Source organism: Heliangelus exortis, chromosome 13 (genome assembly GCF_036169615.1).
Source record: "Heliangelus exortis chromosome 13, bHelExo1.hap1, whole genome shotgun sequence".
Taxonomy (NCBI): Eukaryota; Metazoa; Chordata; class Aves; order Apodiformes; family Trochilidae; genus Heliangelus; species Heliangelus exortis.
The window spans coordinates 4,081,292-4,103,230 of NC_092434.1; the positions used below are offsets into that span (position 1 = coordinate 4,081,292).

The 21,939-nt window shown below is 40.4% G+C and overlaps 1 long non-coding RNA gene across 2 annotated transcripts in view; it reads left to right on the forward strand.

Annotated features, from left to right (window-relative positions):
- The window catches only part of LOC139801967 (uncharacterized), a 164,048-nt gene that overhangs the window by 127,233 nt on the left and 14,876 nt on the right, over positions 1–21,939 (forward strand). For both annotated transcript variants that reach the window (XR_011728435.1, XR_011728436.1), the window contains exon 3: positions 4,376–4,510. This is a non-coding gene — a long non-coding RNA (uncharacterized lncRNA). The remainder of the gene's footprint in view (positions 1–4,375; positions 4,511–21,939) is intronic.

Genomic DNA, 21,939 nt, shown 5'->3' on the forward strand with positions numbered 1-21,939 from the left:
TCTTCAGTTGGCAATAGGTCTGTGCTAGGAGGAAGGGGGAACTAGATGGCAGCTCTAGATCTCATCCCATCTGTCCAGCTCCTTCCAGCTCCCCCACTTCAGTAATGCAGTGGTAAGTGTGAGAAGTGCTGATGTCTGATGCAGTACTCATCACCATCATATCTGAGACCATGGGCTGTACTGCTAGGGCTGCAAAAGCAGTCGTGTGCCAGGAGATCCCTGTGCCCCAGGAATCTCTCTAAATTCCCTTCCAGCACCTGGGTTCCTTCCCACAATATAACAAGCAAGAAGATTGACCTGTGATGTGTTTCTGGATTTTGGCCTAAAATGGAACTGAGGGCATGGCTGAAGAATGAGAATAGATTAATTCTAATTATTCTACAGTTCAGACATAGCCTGAATGCCTAAAGACACTGCTGATGTTAGCTGAGTGTTGTCACAGAAAGTTGATTTTCAGCAATAATGTTAGTGGTGAGAATGGTCACTGCAACAGAGGGCAGTGCTGGTAGGAGACACTCAGAAATCAATGCAGGTATTTGGCAAACAGATATCTGACAGGAATTAGCAAAGCTGCTTTAGCATTTCCCCTGCCAGTATCCATTTCTGTAAATAAGAATGTTGGGTTTGTTGATACAATTGCCAGCACCAAAATGTTTTGTAGAAAGAGAAGTTCTGTGTATTCTGAATTTCTGCATTTTTTTTTCTGGTGCCAGAAGTTCAGACTGGACAAGACAAATTGTTCTGCTTTGACTTCATTTTGTATGAGCAATGTGATAATACTTCCATGATGTGGAAGTGGTAGCAAGTAGTAGTCTTTGAATATATGATCTTAGGTCTCACCAGCAGCAGGAGTTGCATTTACATAGCTAGATAGCAGTGTAAGTGCCACCATTCCTGACTGTTCCATAACATCAGTAGTTTTTCACTGTTGGTGTGTAAGAGGCACTGCTTACTAGTAAGGAGTGCTGGCAGCAGCCTGTTTGGGTTTTTTTCTTAAATAATCAAAAACCCCAACTTCTCCAAAAAGTGTAGTCACCCTGGAGTAGCTGACCTAAAGATGGCAGCAGTAAAACTGTCATTTTTGAAATTGCCATTTGGGAGCTCCCACAGTTTATTTGCTGAATGATTAGGGAGACTGTCAAAGCATAAAAGGTTTAGAAGTCAACTGTCCAATGTTCAAAGCCCCATGGCTTGTCACAGGAGCAGTTCCACTGCAGCTCAGTCCTTGGTGATGGAAATAGCTGTCAGCTCTCAATGAAACAGGGCAGCAGGGTAGCAGTGTTGTGCCCTACTTTTTAGGTAAGAAAAGGGATTTTTTGCAGTGCCAGAGCAGCTACCAGGGTACGTAGTGCTGCTCAGGCCATACTGCTGCTTCCCTTTGTTTTCAACGCAGAAAGCAGGGAATATTAACAGGAAAGAAAGCACCTAATGCTTCTCCCTCCAGCCTGGATGTATTGCTGGACAAGGGTCAGAAAAAATACTCCTGGCTGAAGTTCAAGGAGGGAGCAGCCTCCCTCACCACGGGCAACGGCCCAAGGGAGGTGAGTGTGGCACTGATGATCCTCTGGCCTCTGTCTCAGATTTACTCTCGGTCATGGGCAGCATCCAGTAGCACTTTCCTGTTTCAGATTCTGCCATTTCCACTGCCCTGTCCCCTTCTTTTTTCCCTGTGAAGTGGATCTAACGTAGTCATGAAGATAATTAAATATTTGCAATCATGCGTGTGCACGCAGGGCAGTCTGGATTAAAATATAAACTGCACAAGCTTTACAGTACTTTCTCCAAGAATCCAATTTAAAAAAATGTGCTTTCCATCACGAAGATGCTATCAATCCAAAAATCATGCTTTCTATTCCCAGGACAGATCATTAATAGTATTTCAATCAAAATTTGATTATAATAATCCTAACCTGTTTAGTACAAGCCCTGCAGATCCTTTTTTTTTTTTTTAACTGGATGAAAATAATAACAATGACATCACCAAAAAAGGGGGAAAAAAGAAGATACATTTGATACTGAAGTAGCTTAAACTCATTTCAGCAGAGACTGTAAACTAGGGGCAAGTGTTTTCTATAAAGCTGCTCTTTCTGAACACCAGCGTTTATGAAAGTCACATCCACTAAATCTGTGGGTCTTTCTCATGAATATTTTATCTAATTCCAGCTCTGCTAGTGTGACAGAGGGTTGTGCTTTTGGTAGATTTCCAGTTGTCTGGTAGAAATCCAGTTGCTTATTCACAGACAAAATCTGAACAAGATGGAAGATACTGCAATGAGTGGTATTACCTTCTGGCTTTGATGAGCTGGTCTGGAGCTGGAGGGAGAAGCAAAATTCTATTATATATAATTTTCCCTCTCCAATTTTATTTATTTCCTTTCCCCCCCCACTCCATCCTTGGACTTTTCTTTGGGTATTTGGCAAATCCACAAGTGCCATTAATGCTGCTCCTTGGCTGAACATTAAATACATATTTTTGGACATGACTGCTGACTCCTCCCTATCTTGCACCTCACTGATGTGCCTGGATCCTCTTGGCTCACCACCTGGGGTTGTTCTGTTCTTGGTATGTCCCAAGGGAAATCCCATCAACCTTTTCCTGTCCACATGACCCAATGACTTCTTGAAAGTGCCTGGTTTTGCAGCTTCTTTCTTTTAACATCTGAGTTTTGAAGTTTATGTATTATATTGGACTTTGTAGAACTTTGACTTGGGAAACTTTTTTTAGCCCGGGCATGAAAAATTTTGCTGGAAACTATGTTATGTTTATCTAATACTGGGATATAATTGGTCACTGGACATTTGTCTTAAAGACAGAATACAAACAATGAAAATACACCAACCTTTAGCCCACAATCATTATGTGTGGTACCTCCCTAATAGATGTAATTTCTTGTGCAGAGTTCAAGGCTCACATATTTAAAGACTGAGGGATTTTCTTCCCACAGAGATAAAAAGCAAAATGTTACTGTTGTAGCTGAAGACAAGGTTATTTCATTAATTTAAAATGTGTTGTGAATAATACGAACAAGTACAAAAAAGCCCATATGCAAACTAGTCAATATAAGATATTTTTATCTACCATTGCAGTATACTCCAATTCTGTATTCACCATCTTAAGCAAAAACATGCCAGACCCTTTAGGCCTTAGTATAATGATGTTGTGATTTATTGCACTCTGAGTTTCCATCCTGCAGCAATTACCAGAAGAGCTGATAATGGTCTGCAATTTGTTTTCCAGAATTGGGAGTAGCTGCCAGCAAGAGCTGCTCCCAGGGAAAGGCAGTGGCTCTTTACCTGCCCTGCTTGGCCAGAGCGGGGAGGACAGGTCAGTGACAGTGAGGGTACCCATGAGGTACCTACCTGTTCAACTGATACCAGTTGTTCCTTCCATGGTGGTCCAGTGGGGTCCAACAGTATAAAAAATTATTTGGTATTAGATTTCTCTAAAAAAAAAAAAAGGGGGCAGTGTGTCAGTCTGTCTCCCCTGCAGTTCACTGACATTGCAGACATGTCATTGATTCCAAGAATCGAGTGACACACGCTCTGTGTTTAAGAACTTACAGCTATTGGTGGAGGTTCCTTATAATGGAATTGAAGTGCTTGTTAGTTATATGGAATCTTTATAATCCATGGGGTTAGGGATGTTTCCTGTCTTGAACAAGTTTCTTGATGACCTTGGAGTCGGTATTGAAGCTCAACACACATTTCCAGAACTTGATCCTGCCTAGCTGTGAAAACTGTGTCAGAGCTGCCAAGAGATGAGATCCTGTGAATCTCACTGTAAAGGACAGATATACATCTTCAAATCTAAGATTATTTCATACTTATTGAAAGCTTTTGGGTTTCCCTAACTATCAGCAAGGTTAGTTTAGTTCTCTTCTATAGGAAAAGGATTACAGGCTAGAGAAAAGTAGTTTGACATAAGGTGTCATAGCCTAGGTCTTGGTAAACATGCAGAGCAGGATTTCAGCAGCTGGTCAGCTGAGGGGATCAGAAGATATACAAATATTTTTCAGACTGAGAACAAGTTTTTTCTCTTCTCTAATAAAAGGAGTATTTTGTCATTAGAGAATAAAATGAATTTTTTTTAAAAATCTGCATTTGACTCAGCCTGTATTCTGTCTCTTCTGCTAGTTCTCCTTTTCTGTTTAGACTCAGTTGTACCTCTGTTCAGTATCTGACATTTTGGATGAGCAGTCATATAAGTAATTGTGTCCTACTGGAGCATAATAAATACTGATTATAGTCTTCAACCTTTATTAGGCTCAGTGTCTGAAGTTTTGAAATGGTAAAATGGATTTCTACTGTGCTTTATTTAAATGAGAACAGTTAAATGGCTTGCCCTCCTCAAAGTGTACAATATTTTTTCCTCTAGGACAGCTGGGAAGAAAGGAAGGATTCTTGTTGGCATTTTCATTGGAGAAAGTCAGAACTTAAGGATCTGGATCACACCAGTATCAGAACTTGACCAGTCCTATGTCAAGACAGTGAAACAGTCTTGGGAGCACAGGTAAGTGTGGACTCTTCACTGTTACTTTTGTCTTCTTTCTGCCTCACATACACTTCTGTTTGCAGGCTCTCTTTCCTGCAGCCTCCAGAGTCAGTGGGATTCCCACTAAGTTTTCAGCAAGAACAGGAATGCCAATGGCTGCAGGCACTTGAATGCACTTTCACTTTGGCAAGGAGACCGAAGTATTTTCCCACCATCCTTTTCCTTATTAGTAGCAGTTGGTTTGGGTTTTTTGCAGCACATTTTGCTCCTAAACACTTCCAAAAGGTTGCATTGTTGTCAGTTTGCAGTGAGTAACCAAAAGAATCAGGTATTAATCATTGCTTAGCACAATGTCCAAAGTGTGATTTGTTACAGTTCTTTGGTTCATCTAGTGTAAATAGGAGCTTATCTGTGGGGCTGCCCAGGTTCCCTTCTTTAGTTATATCTGGAAACTATAGCTCAAGATCTCAGAGGAAACTTTGAACCCACTACACCAGTTTAAACAGGTTTGTGGCCTTTAGCTTTTTAATCATTCCCTTGATTCACTGTTAGATTTGAGTGATTGCCGAGTAGTGTAAGAGCATGGAAATTGGATATTAATCTTGAATATCTTCTTTAGATTCTTTTCCCAAGGAGGATGATGCACAGTAAACGTTGCCCATCCAGCTGGGCACAGAAGAATGTTTTCCATTTTTATTTCAACTCTTATTCTCAATGAGAATGGAGGAAACTCAGTATTTTGCAAGAGTAGATTCTGAAGCCACAAAGAAATATGAAGATTTACTTGATTTAAATATCTACATGGGTTATCCTCATTAGTGCTATGGCTTTTCACTCACATTGAGCTTTTCCACTAAAGGTATTAAAATGTTTTGCAATTTGTAATTCATACAGAAAACACAGACTGGCATGGATTGTGGTTTCATAGTATAAGATGTGCTTGAGGTGGGAAGAGATCATGATATTTAAATGCCCCAAATGATTTAACAGAAAATATCAACAATTTATCTACTCTATTATGTTACCTACAATTACATTTCTGCTACTCATTTGAGTAATTTGAATAAATTATTTCATACAGACTCATATATAGAATATTCATATGGAATCAATGTGGAAAAAATTTGGATTCTGAATAGATGTGTGCTAATACTTGTGTATTTTCTATGGAAGAATATATTGGACTTAAGAGTACTTTATAAAAAATAAATAACTTTTCCTGTTAGAAGTCCAGCTTTTAAGTCACAAAGTACTTTCAAAAACTCTACCTTGCATGCCAGCCTTTCAGTCTTTAGCTCACATAATTCCTGCTGGTATAAGAATTCCAACCAGTGCTCAGTTGATACAGAACCCAAACAAATAGAACAAATTAGTAATGCAAGTGGCTCTTCTCATGTATATATGTATATATGCATATATAAATAACTCTTCAGATTTATGCCTGGTAGCACTTTTTGTTTTCAGCTGTGGTATATGGAAAAAGTGTGTATTGTAACCAGACTCTGGTTATTTAGCTGGATTTCCTTATTGTCTGTTTGTGTAATTGACAAAAAGTGATACTTCTGTGTGTTGGGAGATGGATGTAGTATCAAGGGTTTCTCAAGGATTCCAGAGGCCTTGAACTTACTCCTGCTTTAAGGACAATAAGATAAATTCTGATTTCTGAAAGATGTTAAGATCTAAAGAAAGCTGTCACTGGTTCCAATACTGTGAGTTTGAGCCCAAGTCAGACACTGATAATTGCTGTGACCTGGCCACACAGGAAAGCCTGATATAACTCATGATTTAGGTGAACACAACAAAATGAAAGAGTTCAGCAAGGAAACCTGTGTACATCTTAAAGGTGATGTCTTCATCCAGTACAAAGGAGAGTAGGTCCACAACAGTTAGGATTTCCCACTTGTTTTTTTGAGTCTGTACTGATATCTCTCTTTGGGTCTGCCTCTTTGCCCCTGACAGGCTTGCAAAGACCAAACTGTATTTGCAAGTCTAATAAAGTGGCTGGAACTGGTAATTACTATACATACTTCTGGAAGATCTATAATATAATTAGCAGCTTCTGTCAGTTGCAAGATGACAATAAGAGAAGATTTATGTGCTTCCTTTTAACTTAAGCATGGCTTACTTAAACAAATACAATTCTGAGATAAGAATAAATGCATATTGCATTGGCCATTCTTCCCTGTGACACGTAGATATGTGTTACTTCTTTGCTCCAATTATCCACAATGATGTTGCTTTCCCTTTTTCTCTCCTTTGATTGCCTTTTACAGCGTTCTCTGACGCCCTTGCCAAAGGGGTGCAATTATCCCTACAGGTTAAAACCTCCTGATTTTGGGTGGAGAAGTTGCGTAAACGTGCTGCCAGGGTGGCTGCTCAGTGAATCAAACTTTCTGCCCTTACATAACTTCTTTTGTTCAGAGTCCCACTTGATCATCTGAGAAGCCCTTGGTTGTTTGGATAAGAAGATGACTGAAGCCAGTGAGCAAGAGTGCTCTTACTGTGCTGTCCTGATCTGCCTGGTCCCTCACCATCACTCTTGCCAAAGCTTGTTGCTGGGCTGTGTCTTTTTGTCACTGATGTCTAGCACAGATTTCCACTCTGATGTCCACAGTTTGTAAGTGGCAGCCTTTGGGCAATCATTTACCATCTCTTTTAACTTCATTAAGCAGAAACTGGCCTAAAGTATAAGTGAATGGACTGTCATCAGGGCCTTCCCAGAACTTGAAGCTCAAAGCAGAAGCCTAGCTGACAAGTCCAGCTCTCTTAGGATTTCTCAAAAGACAAGAGGCTTCTCATTTTTTAAAGGCCAGGTCCACCACAAGTGAGTGCACTTTCTGACACAGCCTTAACAAAAAGGTTTGTGAGGAGGCCCTCACCAAGACATCATCCCTTTCAGGTATGGTTTCCCCAGCAGGACAAATAACTTAAATTCTTTTGCTGAGGTTTAGGATTGCAGAGCTTATTACAGGGGTTTAATCTGTCAATTGAAGGTCTCCATTGCTTTCCACCCATGTCAAACATGGTGAAGATGGATTTATTCTATTGCCTTTCAAGCCCTCTTCTCAGAAGGGATTAGATTTCCATCTTCTACTGCTCCTTCAAAGAAGGTGGAGTGAACATCACAACAGCCATGCAAGTGAAAGTATGACTGAAGCTAATAAAACCTGTTCTCTTGAAACATCCTTGTTACTGAGCTCACTGCATGAGGAATACTGCTGTAACCTGCCAGCCTTTGGCTCCGTTGTACCCATGTTGTGCAGTACACTGATTAGAAAGAAAACTAGATGCACTTCTGATAAACCCCTCGTTGGACCTCTGATCTCTGCATAGCTGTGCTCATTTGAAGTGTGAAAGCAGACTACGTGCTGCTCAGCACTCTGCATCTTGGTTAGGTAATAACTCTAACACTGAAGAAAATATCATGACAATAATAATAATAATGATGGTGATGATAAAAATAAAATGATGTAATTGGAAAATCTCTTGTGTTACCTTTGCTTAGTCTGAGCAACTTAGAGAAAAATTCCGGTTCTCAAATGTTGGATTGGGAAAGAAACTTGCAGACACCAAAATTAGAGGCAGAGTTATAATTTATTTAATAGTGGAGTTGCTTTTGGGGGAAAAAAAGAGGAGATGCTTCAAATTTGAAATATCACAGTTGCCTGAAGCACAGAGTTAGTGAAATGGTGATAGTATGGACCTCTGGGTTTGACTTTTCACAAGTATCATGGGAGTGAGCCTGTGATGTTTCAGCTGTTTGTAAAAGCACCCCTGCTTTCTTGATTGATGTTTCCCAAATGCCACAGTCTTAATCCCAATTCAGAAAGAATTTACCTGTTCCCCAGAAAGGCATTTAGACTCAGTGAAGCCTTTGTTGCTGATTTTGGTAGGATTTTGAAAAAAACCCAAAGACAAGAAGCTCCAACCACTATTTTTCCCGGTTCACTCCTGTAGTAGTTACACTGCTCCTTCTAAAAATTGCAGGATGATCAGGGACCTCATGTGCCTCATGATGAAATCTGTCTACTCAAATAGAATCCTTGGTGAAAAAAATTAGAGGTGATTACTCAGTAAATATAACCCATAGTCTAGGATGAGTCTTTTCAGTTACCTTTGCATTTGTTTCAAAGCCTCATACAGGATGCTCAGGAGAACTGCACAGTATTACAGATCTTTGTTTGAATTCTTTCTTTCTTGTTTTGCAGATTATTTTTCTCTTTTTAAAATATATTAAAAAAAAAAAAAAAGATCAGGGAATTTACGAAAATGCAGGCTATGTCCACATAGGTTAATTTCTCAACTTGTCATCTTGTGTCAGTACTAACTGGAAGAGCCTGAAGAAGGCCCTATGGCCAACTTGTCAGCTCTAATCTCCCCTTCTACTCTTAGCGGATATTTTATTAACACTTTTAAAGCCTGTTTTTTATTTATTTTGTAGTCTGCATGCTGAGGCAGCAGCTACTTTGCTTCTCTTCATCTTTCTCTCTTGTTCTCTGCTGTACAAGAGAGAGGTTGGCTATTCTGCTATCAGAGTCCACAAATCATGGCAGAAGGGATTGTTGCAGTTTTCATAAATGTGGTGTTACTTGAAAATTATAGACTGCAACTGCTTATTGCAGTTCTGTGCTATGGCTTTAAATTGGGCCCTGTATCTTTCGGGTGACAGTCATTCCCACAACAGGCCTTTTAGGAAATTGGAAGGGAAATGAAACAAGAGCAAGGAGTAGCTTTCCTTTTATCTTTGACATGCCTTCCTGAAATCCTTATCTATCATATTCAGACAGAGATGTTACTGAAATGGTGGTGGATCTAGATGTTGTCTGTTTCTGAAGCTACAGACCTGTAGACACAGGTCCTGCATGCTCTTTCAGACAGATCTGTTGACAGGGTCTAGGTGCACATGAAATGTTATGAATGATGGACCAGGATGACACAGCCCTAATGGAATGTCTTATTTTTCCATGTTCACTCCTAATTCATTCATAAATAAGCTTCCTCAAGCCCATTTAAAAGGACTGAACTGAATGTGCTGTGGCTGTATGTAGGTACTCAGGGGTTTGCAGATATTGAGTGGTTGACTTCATTTCTCTTGCACAGGAGATAAAGATAAATGGACTGAATTCTCTGTTGTCACCTTTGTTGGCTATCTGGACCATGGATCCAGCAGGATCCCTGGATCCTGAACACTCCTTGCAGGATGGACATGGAAGCAAGAACTGGGACTACTTATCTTATTCCCTGGCCTGATAACCTGAGCCAGTGCACAGGATGGTGGGTTCTGCAAAGCAAACCAAGAAACTCTAATCCCACCTTCCCATCCTGTGTGAGGGAACTAAAAATGCAAAGTACATTTCTGAGACTTGATGCCTTCTTGAGCTGATGCATTTTACTCGCCACCACCCTATGTGCTGGGATGTGCCCAATCCTAATCCAGCCCTGCAGTCCTGGCCCTCCTTCAATTTTGGTTTGATGGGAAGGGCTCCTCACCTAACCTTACCTTTCTGTTCACCACAGAACTTGCCTGAAATGAACTCTGTGTTGACACTCATGCAGGAAGAAAGCCTCTGTCTGGAAAGGCCTTCTTGTATCTGTTCTGCAGAAGAACACATCTTTATTCTGGCTATGGCAGATCCTCTAGGCCCACACCTCTGACACACCCGATATAAAGAGAGTTTAAACAAGCACTTACCCTAAGGGGCAGGAGGGATGCTCAGTTTTATCACTTTACCACACCCCAGATGCAGTCCTGGTTTCCTCCAGGCCTTGTTGGAGCAACCAGGTTCTTTCCCTCTGTGTGGTAAGTGGCCTTTGTGCTCCAGTTTGTGTCAGTTCACACTCTTGCTCCATAATACTCTACTATGAAAGAACAGCCAGGTACCAAAACACCTTCATGCACAGGCTGGAGAGATTCAGTCAGTGCTAGGAATGCATCACAAGGATTTAACACCTTCAACACCTTCATGCATCTCAAACCAAACCAGAAACCTGCCCCTGAAACACCTGTGCCTCTCCAGCATTCCTGGTATTAGTGCCAGGGGAACTGTGCCTTCCCTACAGCACAGCAGGACAAACCCTCAGACACACCTGGTGAGAACTGGCACAGCTCTGTGGGTGTGATAACTGCTCTGCCAGGGCAAAGCCTTTCTCACTCTCTGTGCCATGTTTAAAGGGGCATAAGCAAATGAAAAGACACAGTTAAAAGCACTGATTTCCTTATCTTTGCTATATTAGTATTGCTTTTGATTATCCCAAATAATAGATCCTCAGAAACCAGATTTGAATTTGATCTTTAATAGCACATGCTTGCTTTCACTAAGCTTAAACAAGGAAAACCTATAACTCAATTTTACTTTGGTCTGTGCCCAATCTGGTTTCATGTTAGAGCACAGTGCTGCAATGTTCAGGCTGTAAATGATGCCAAGGAAAATTGAAGTCCAAACCAAGAAGCTGCTTTCACTGGAATTTAGAAAAACATACAGAAAGCTTTCTGTTGCTTATTTTACTTCATTTTTAATAAATCTAAATTTTGGGTCAACTCAACCTGACAGTGTTTATCTAAATAAAAACGCAACAGTTATGGGAACAAGAGCGGAACATTAAATAAGAGGAGGAGGAGACTTGGATTTGGTTAGGAAGAGGGAAAGTGTCTAAAACAAGACCATGTGAAGGCCTTGCCATGTTCCCCCTGCAGTGTGTATGGACATAATCAGTGCCTTTGAAGGAAGTAGAGTCAGACTCTAAATTAGTGATTCTGCATTACTTTATAATTCTTACTCAAATCTAATGCTTCTAGCTAACTTCTTTTTGTAGCTGGAGAGCTGGGTTATTTGGTTGCATTAAACCTATATGCTGCTAAATGATTTACTGGATATCTAGGTACCTATAATCCTGGAATTAGACCGACTGGGATATAAATCCCCGAAGCTCACAAGCAGTTAAATAAGGACTAAAAGGAAAAAGAAAAACCCATATAATCCTTTCCATGCTAAGGTATATAATAGCATAAAATTGGAAAAATCCATCTTCCACACTGATTAAAGAGTGATTACAAATGAAGGCAGGAATATTATCCAAAAAATATTAGGAGCTGTGGAAGTGCTATCATCAACTACAGCAACAAACCCTGGAAGAAAAGGGAACTGTGTAAATATTTGTGTATGCATTTTAAGGGGTCTGCACTGACACTTAGTAGAGCTCCTTCCTGACTCACTTGTATCAAAATTCTTAGCAAACCTAATTCCATGCCTTTATTGCAAAATTTTCCCTTTTCTGTGCCAGGAGAGCACATGCAAAGCTCTCATAAGGAGAGCAAACCCATGTGCTGGATTTTTTAAGGCCTGTGAAAGTTCTGCCTTATTGTGAGCAAATGGGGACTGAATTGTCTGAGATGGAGGTTTAGCAGTCTGACTCCTAACCCTATTCTGGGCAGGAGAAAAACTTCCTAAGGACTTCAGTAGCCCTGTCAGTATCCTTGTTGCTGTTTCCTGCTCCAAGGGGACTGATAATTCATTTCTCATTTTAGATAACCAGAATGCACAGTTCTGGTTGCATCATGCAAGAGGTGAACTGACAACTTAAGTACAACTGCATATGGGTAATAGAGCCATGAAAACTAATTTTGAGGCACCTCAGCATGATTTAATGCTGATAGAAAATACTGCACAGTGCTGAAGAAATGAGGATAGAAAGTTGAAGCTTAGAGAATGGTCTTTTGTGGAGCTGTTGGTGAAAGGGGCAAACTCTTCATTTGATAGAGAGCATTAGGCAGTGCACAGCACTGTCTCTAAGAAGTATTCACTGCACTTATCCTGTGGAAAAGCAATATATTTCCACCCTAATTCCTGAAGTGTTCTTGGAAGAGCCAAGTGATGAACTGGCTGTGGTACTTCCAGTACTTCATGTGGTCACTCTGAAACTGATTTCACAAATATTTCATGTGTGTCAGGTAGGCTGATAAGGAAGAGAAGGAATCTAAGAACAATTGATCCTACCCTTTCTCTGCTATATATCCTTATCACCTTAATATTGCAGAAGTCAGGCTTTGTCCTGCAGTCTGGGTGCTAAGTAATTAGAAGCAATTCCCTCAGTAAGGTGACTTGTATGTAAATGATGACAAATGCTGCAGGATCTGGCCCTGCACTCCTAGTGTATAAATGAGATTTTGTACAAATAGTCACATTCTTGTGAACCAGAGGATGTATTACTTTGATCATTTAACAAATGGAGCAGAGGCAGGCATTTAATTGTGGCCAGCAAGTATTTCCCCAATATTCACCAGTAGGAGGGGTTCATGGTTATTCTGCCTCTGGGGCTATCTGTGCATAATTTCCTTTGTTTGGTAACATAATGTGCATTCCAGATGCCAGGAAAGAGCCGTATAATCCCTTTATGGTGGAACCTGTGTGTTTACTAATACTCACAGTCTGAGTGAATGGATTTGCAGCCAGCTTCTACCTGGGCTGTGCATCCATGCAGGAGGAGCAGTGTTCACCCCCCATTTCAGGAGACAGTGACAATTTTTGGCCACAGGTGGTATGCTAAAATCCTGTGCTTCCCAAACTGCTCCAGATTGCCAGGGACTTTGATGTGTTTTGCCCTTCAACAGATGATTTATGTTCATTGTGGAATCAGTATTTCCCTTGATAAATTTTATTCTACAGCAGGCATTATTGAAGAGGAGAAGTTACTGGGTTCACAGAGCAGAGGTTCCCATGGGTCATGCTGCAAGGTCTGTGTCCTACACTGGTGCCTCAGAGGTGTTCCTTAGAGAGTGGCTATTCTGGGAGCAAAGCCTCCTCTGACTCCTGCCTTTACAAAACTTGCTGAAGAGCTTCCTTCGAGTTCTTTTTTTTTTTTCTTTTTTCTCAGAGGTGCACATTTCAAGTGATCCTCCAACAAATACCAATGAGAGCAAAAGCAGATAAATATTAAGCTTCCTTTGCATTCCACAAGAGGTCCCAGCTGGTCTTTCTCTTCCAGCAGCAACCCTGGGGCAGAAGGCAATGCTTTTTATTTCCTCTCACAGTATGCAAAACAAAACCTCAGTAAGGCTTGACAGAGCTGTTCTTTTCCATGTGTAGTTTAGGGGGCTTTCCTTAAGAATCTCACTGGATGCAGGGTGGCCTGACTTTTTAAGTACTTTGGCTGTAATTCTGTTCCAAGCTTTATCACAGGGCTTTGCACATGAATGAATTTCAACCATAGTTTCTGATATTACTGATTTTTAAGGCCAGCAGGAACCATTATAATCATCTTGGCTGACTCCCATAAGCCAGAGTGTTTTCCTTAGTGATTGCTGCATTGAGTTTGTGATAGAGGTAGAGTGCATGGTTTGGAAATGTAACCACCTTGATTTAAAAACTCAAGTGACAGAGAGTTTGCTCTGGATAGTTTACTGCCCATCGTGGCTTGTTCTGGTGGATCAATTTTCTGATTTACAGAATTAAGGCTGTACAAGAAAAGCAAGCAAAATATACTGGTGTCTCCCCCAGCAATACAGCTCCTGTACTGCCTCAGATGAGACTAAGAATTGCATATATTGACAATTATTTTTTACAAATAAGTGCACATGTATTTTCAGAATTTCAAAGAAATAGCAGATTTAAACAAGACACCCTGAGAGCTTGAGGCTTTTCTTTTTCACAATATTTGCAGTGAAATTCCTGTATGTTACAGAAAACCATAGTATTCCTGGCAGTTGAAGTGCTTATTTACATACTTGAAGGCTCAATTCTGGAGAATAGTGAAGCTAAAAAAAAATTGGTGACATTTAGCAAGCCAGCACAGTGCTAAAAGGTGACAATTTGCTCTCAAAGAAAAAAAAAATGTGTGTAATGTGTGTTCAAAAAGTGTCTTCCTCTGTGCTGGTTGTGCTGCAGTCAACTTCTGCCTTATTAGACTCGTAGTCTTGTTACCCAGAGCTTAAGTTTTTCGTCAAGTTTGTTGCTCTCATTTCTATGTTGATAAATGGGGTCCTAACATTCAGATTTCCTGCCTCACCTTGTTTGCTCATTATGGGAACACATGGCAGAAGCTGCTCCCCACCCCTGATGACCTTTGGCAGCATCACCTTGTGCCTGCCTTAGGGGCACCCCGGGGTTAGGGTTCCCCTGGGAGGTGCTGAAGGGCTCTGGGGGTGCTGCACACAAACAGGGGGCAGGGTACCAAAAAGTTGTATAACATCAGAGCAGTCCTGGTTAAGGTCCTGTGATAATGGAGTAAAGGTTGCTCATAGCAGCAATCATTCTCTTGAGTTGTTGTTTTTTTGTTTTCTTACTCTAAAGGCCTTATCAAAGGCAAGCCTGGGGGAGGAAACCTTATCAGCTCCAGCCTGGGTTAATATTTGCCCATTTATTTAAAACTTTGCTTGTGGATGAGAAAAATAATTGCATCAATAGTAATTGATTAGCCATTAATATCTATAACAGCTCTTAAGCTCACTGTGAAGTTGTAAATGGGATAAATAGTATAAAACCATGCAAGTGCTGTTTAACTTCAACAAACCCTCGGGATCCTCACCAGGAGGTAATCAAGAGCAGAAGAGTTTTCTTCTGCAGGTGCTGCTGCTGCATCTCTGTGAGATGGAGAGCCCTTAAAATGGAAGCCAAGTAGCAAGTGGTTTCCTAAATAGTTTTTCCCTGAATCAAATAATAGAAATAATAGAAAATTTAGTAGGAAATTTTCTGAAAAAATAACAAGACTTGTTTTGGACTGGATCAATTGTAAGTATTTCTGTGGGAATTTTAAGCCTGTCCTCCTCCTGAGAAACAGAACATCTTTGGACTACCCAAACTTGAACTGAATACAAGTGTCTTGGTATTTCATTGGCATTTTAACATTTAATATTTCAATATTTAGCTGTTATTGGGACAATAAGGTTTCTGTAGCTTTAATAAGGAACATTTTACCTAGGGTACTCACCTTCAAAGTGTTGGTATCTATAGTTGTTCTCAATGCTTATGTTAGATAATATCTGAATCATCTTGCCTCTACTTCATATTTAATGTTCTATAAATGTCAACAAAGTACATATGTGCACATGTATGCAAAGAAGTCTCTAGGACATAGCTGGCTGGTAAATGTGTGAAAAATCTTCTTCAAGTCAAAATAAGAAATCAGAAGGAAAAACCCCTCTCTTTGCTTCTAATGTCAGGATTGATGTATGTCTTAGGTTATGTAGGAACAAGACTTCATTGCCTCTGAAAATATCCATTGCTGGCAAGAGAGAGCCTGATCCTCAAGCTGCACAGCAAGTCCCTGCTGGTCACTGTGGGGCCGTGGTTCTACCCCCAGTGCTGATCTGGGAGATACACAGTGCAGCTCTTGTGCAGGTGTGATTCTCTCTGACCCATTCAAAAGACAATAAGTGAGAACTTTCTCAAGGCTCCAGTTGTTTCCATTTGGCAAAGGAAGGATGCACTTGACACAGGTGTCTGCTGGCCTTTTCAACCCTAAATGGCCAATCTCCAACTGGCTTAATGGTGGGACAGTTCCCACAGGAAGGGGAAGCATCCCTGCATGCACACTTCCTTTCACAGCTAATCCTCATGCCATGAGGAACCTGTCTGACATATTCCAACATGCTTCACATGTAACTGGTGAGCTAGAGAAAAGGTTTGACACAGATATTTATCGATCGTTCCATCTTAGTCTGGAAGAGCTGCCTAGCATTTGCACTTAATTCTGAAATCAGTTGTCCCAGAGCAATGTCTTTTTTTCTTTTTTCTTTTTTTTTTTTTTTTTTTTTTTATTTTATTTTTTAATTTTTATTTTTAATTAAAAGTCCCCCAGCATGCTCTAGTTTTGCTTCTCTGTTTTTTGCTCTTTCACTTATATTTTTTTTTTCCTAACAGGGACAAGCTTTGAGCACAGGTGGTTGCTGTGGTTCTTTATCCCTGCTGATAGCTATTGACCTGCCAACTGGCTATCCTCTTGGCAATAGTAAACAGGTTCCTAATGGTTGAACTTCCTTCCATTTAAATTCTGTCGTCCAAAAATAATCTAGTATTTTATTAGCCAAGGAACATATTATTAAACACATACATCATCCTTACCAGGCTCTACCTCTGTAAACCTAAGTAGTTTTAAGTCAATATTTTAGGTTTTGTTGTTTTTTTATTTTAAAAATTTTGGGATAGGACTTTAAACAATGGAAATTAAAAAGTGAACTGAGTGATTGGTATGTTAGTAGAAGGCCTGGGAGCTAGAAGCTGTACATAGTTCTGACAGTGTGTTTGGAACTACATGAGAAAGAGTATCTGACAAGTAGCAGACTCCTTGCTGGTTATGATAGACTCAGAAGTCAAGAGTTGATTTCAGGGGGTATATTTCTCTGGATTATCTTGGTTTATATGAGTTATGACATCTGGATTTTTTATTTTTTGCTATTTACATTACTTGTTTAAACTGTAAAAATCCATCATGCTTTCCCAACTATTAAAAGAAGGGCAAGTTCTTCCTGGCATCAGCTGGATGACCCATGGAGTTAACTGATTATGAAAGTATCAGAGCTTTCATATGTTAATGTGATCTGGGCAAGAGCCCTTCTGGTACAGCCAAACCAGATGGAGTTTCTATCTCAGTCAGTACATGGGAAAATGAGGTTATTTACTCCAGGATATGGTAATGCTCTCATTGACTTTCTGAATCTTTGTGAATGAGTGTCAGTGCTCAGGGAGCTGACAGACTGCTATCACAGGCTCAGCTGAACTACAATCCAGCAGGCTCTGGTCAAGCTCTTACACACACTGCTCTGCCAAAGGATTTCAGCCTTCACCTACAACACCCCTGTTTTTCCATTACTAAGACTTTCCTAAACATACAGAGCCAAAGAGACATATTAACACATGCAGCCATGCCAGAAGGCACAGTGTGTCTCTGTGACCAGGAAGCACATTGGTTATTTAACTATGGACAGAGCCCTCTGCCTTTGTTTTTCATCTGAGTTAATCTTAGCCCCTTAGTTAATATCATTTAGGTCACCTAATACATTATTTGAGTGAACTGTAGCTTGCCAGTGTGTCCAAATTTCCTTTTCCCACCATAATGGGAAAAGACAGCTTTACTTTTCCTTTTGTTGCCTCCTTTGGATGTTCCACAGGTATGATCCTGCTCTTTTAGAAGGGTCTGCAGGATCAGAATCACCGGCTTCCCTCCTCTGGACATCCCCTTGTGTGGCCAGAAATCCATGTGTTATTGCAATCAGGAATTTTTACTGTTGATGTGGCTGATGTTTCTCTTCAGTGAAAGTGTCATTCCCTCTGTTTTTCAAAATAAGTCTCTACTGTGCCTTGAGGAAAATGTTTTTTTTTTACCCAGCTGGGGAAAAAAAGTATAAAAATGGGATTTTCTGGGTTGTTCAGTTCTTGAAACAATCTGTGGCCACAAACGGGTAGTCTCTTGTATTTCAAAGGAGAAGGATTCTCAACAGGAGGCAGGGGACTTATTGAACATCAAGCGGGCTAATCTAGAACCTGGTAACCTAGAAATGATATCTGGACCAAAATGTGGTTGTGGGGCTTTTTGGTATCATTATGACAAATCTTATGATAAATCTTTTTCCCTGGAAAAATACATGTTTGGACCTCAATCAAAGATTTTTAGTAATTTGTGATACATGTTTTCCCCCATCCATATAACATTTAGAAAGTGTATTTTTTTATATTTAGTGTAAATCCAAAGTTTGTAGGGCTACCTGAGCCCTTCTTGTGAATAATGAAGACCAAAGCTAACAGAGAAAAGTCAAGAAGAGAGAAAACAGGGAGATAATTTGTTCAGGGGTGGGAGGGCAGTGCCAGGGATGGGACTGCTCCAGAAACCTTCAACCATCCCTGCAGCATCCTCCTGTGTAGCCCTGCTTTCCACTGCTTCTCTTGCAGGCATCATGCTGGGAGAGTCCCTCACAGTTAATTTGAGGATGGTAAAGGCAGTGTTGAGTTGCACGGCTTGAAACTCTTAACCTTAAAACTCCTAACCTAAAACTCCCACCTTAAAACTCTGTGTGGGCTTTGAGTGGGGTCCCAGCACTGCTGGGGAGCCTGTCCTTACATCTCAGCAGCAGCCTGGCCAAACCTCTGCTCTTTCTACCTCTGTTATGCCCAGAACACCACAGGCACAAATAATTTTGGCTAAGTCTGTACTGAATGTAATAAATTCAGTCTGTACTGATTTAATAAATCCCTTTGATAACTGCAACAAAGGAGCAGAAAAGATCCCTTCCTTGGCTGAGCCAGGGTAAATGAGCAGAATGCTTCATCATTAACAACCCAGTAGTTCACTTCCCAGGCTTGGCTTAATAAAGAGCAAAGTAAAAACTACTTTGAGAGCAGTCAGAGAATTTTTTGTTTTAAAGGAGTATAGAAACACTGTTATATCCATTGACCACCACCACTGATCATAGGGTCCTACAGCTCTAGGTCACTCTCACAAAATGGTTGCCAATATTTTCTCAGCAAACTCTCTATTGATTGCATAAATACAGTACAGTACCCATGAGGTAGTGTTGACCTGTCACATAGTAAAGATGTGGCAAGCCCCATAATTCATTACCAGTTGGAAATAGAACATCATTGGAGAGATAAGGATAACAATGACTTTCCATCCAATGATAAATTACTAGCAGCTGCATTATTTTCCCTCACTTATATATGGCTCTCTTTATTGAATTTAGCTTGAGATAAATAAATGATCTGCCAGGAGCCTGGTTAATATTACTTCTCTGGGACCCATTTCGGGCCCAACTAGGCTTTTGCTGATAATATCTTTAAGGTTTTCAGTAGGGAGAGACATAACATTTGTTTCTGACAAGAACCCTATGTCTCCTTATCTGTTTCATTTGAGAGGCCGTTGACCTCAGCTTCTTTAGCTAAAATGAGAGCTTTACAGTAGAGGCTAAGTTCTTGAACTTGACTCTCTTCCTACAATGAGATGATATGTCCTGGTTGTAAATTTGAAGCCAGACATGATAAGCAGTTATTCTTAGCATTTCCTTTTGATCACAGGGTGGTATTGATTGCCCTGCTTTTGAGTCTTTCTCCTATTGGTTTGAAGAAGAGCTCCATCTTTTTTGTATTATTATTTTTCACCCAGCAATAATCTGGGAGTTTGTCAATGAACATTTATATTTAACTTCCTACATTTGTTCTGTTTGAAAATGACAGTTTTTTTTTCACAAGTTCTTCCTTTCCCTTCCACCCTAGAAGAGACAACTTAACAAACCCATCCACTTGGTTAAAAAATAAAAAAGGCCAACCTAAGAACAAAGGATGAATTTTTCAATGAATCAACGTGCTAAGGAAGACCCTTCAACTCCTGAAATTCTTTTTATTACCATTAATAATTTATCTACTGCCTGTGATTGTGGCCTTTGCAGATTTTGTTGGAAGAGCCAAGGCAGGCAGGGAATGGAACAGAGGTGTGAGGCAGCAGGTGCAATGGCCTGGGTAATTCCTTCCGGAGCTGTTTAGATACCTTGAGTGTGGTATTTTTGTTATTTTTGGGAAGCCCTATCATCAGGTTATAGATTAAAATCAGACAGTTGCCATTTTTCATACAGTGTGAATTAGAGGAAATTAAACCTAACCACCTCTGATAAATCTTCTCATAAATAAACTAGCTGGTGGTGCTAAATAGAAGCCCAGCCATAGTTTCATTCACATTATAGAGAACAAAAAATAAATTCTGTCTATTTTAACACTCCATCATCATTATTATTTATCCCATACCAATACCTAAAGGCTCCAGCTGAGTTTGGAGCCCCCATCTTCTAAATACAGAATCAAACTTGCCTTGAAGAGTTTGCAATAGGAATAAGATGGAAAGAAAAGGGAAGGAACTGTTATACCTTCCTGTCCCTTTTACTTTGCAGCTAGGAAACTGAGGCACAAAGAAGGAAAGCAATTTGCTCAGGACAGCGAGGAAGATCTTTGGCCAAGTTGGCAACTCCCAAGGGAGCATCTGAGTTTCTGCAAGTGCCTTGATCTAAGATCATATTCTACAAGTTTTTCTGGGGGGGTCACCTGTCTCCTTTATGATTTCCCACTAGGCAAAAGTTAGAAGATAAAACAGGAATATAACAATAAATCTCTTTTATCTGATGTCAGAGGAATTCACGGTTAGGGAAAAGGCACACCCTAAATAGTGTCTTGCATAGATTTGTGTAAGAGAAGATAGAATCTGTGTGCATATTAATTTTAATTTGAAAAACATCTCAAAATGAAATAAGGAATTTTTTCCTTTTTATATAATAGGAGTAGTTTTGGCATGTACTGGTCATTTCCCATGTTGAATCAGAAGATAAAAAAACTTGCACAATGCTCCTAAAAGGCAGAAAGATTAATATTTATTAAATCAGAAAACCAGGATAGTCACGTGACACACAATTTGTGTCAGTCACAACCATTTCTTGTTTATCTTGAGAGACTGACAGGATCTTCTCACCAATAATTATTAGCTAAACTCTTCAGAAATTAATTTCACATACAATCACAAACACAGCCAGCAAGGGAAAATGGAAAAAAGGATGGTGGATAGCAAATAAATTATTTGCTGCCAATGAATGATAATGTATTTTCCATTTCTGCTGTGCTGCCATCCTAATGTTTCCCCAAATACTCAGAAAGTATCAGGATGAGATTCACACACTTGCACAAAGCCCAATTAAAGAGGTTTCATGCAGAGCTTTCCACAGAAGGCTGAATTAACTCTTGTGCCCTTTTGTATACATGATGTGAGTACAGGGAGGGGAAGAGGACTGCAGCAGGATGCTTATGTTGTAGTAGTCCCCGGAGCAAGCTGGGACAATGTTACCAGGGGCTTCTGACCACACACAGATTCCAGTAGCTTGGTCTCCAGATTATTTCACTCACCACATCTTCTATTTGGGCTCGGAGGTGTATGGATTGCTTCTTGGAGGGGTGAAGTCATCAGACACCCCTAATTTCTAGCCTAGCTGTGTCATAGCAGAAGGAAGAGGCCATACATCTCACTGGAAAAGCTTATTCTGTGGTGGGTTGTTCTTACTAAGCTCTGTGCAGGGTTGGGTAGATGCAGCCTCTCCATTTTGTGAGCCCTGGAAACCAGAATGCAGAAGGGAATTGCCCAACATCTAGAGAGGCTCAGCTGGGAATAAGCCCCTCTTGGACTTGATGAGTAGAAAATCCTTACTTGCTAAGCAGTGACTGCTGGTGATTTTTTCTGCAGTATGAGGAGGGACTGTTACCAGCCATGTGGCATTTATCTGCTGTTCTTTATGTTTTTCACTCTGCCAGGGAGGACTCTTGATCCCTATTGCCATTTCCACAGGACTGGTGTTGCTTTATAACCACATCTGTTACACAAAGTGATTTCTACATCTCCTGTGAGGCTACCAGAGAATATAATCTCTAGTGTGCTGCTGAGAGCTTTGACAGTGTTGCTGTCAGTACATCTTTGACAAGGATCTTTCC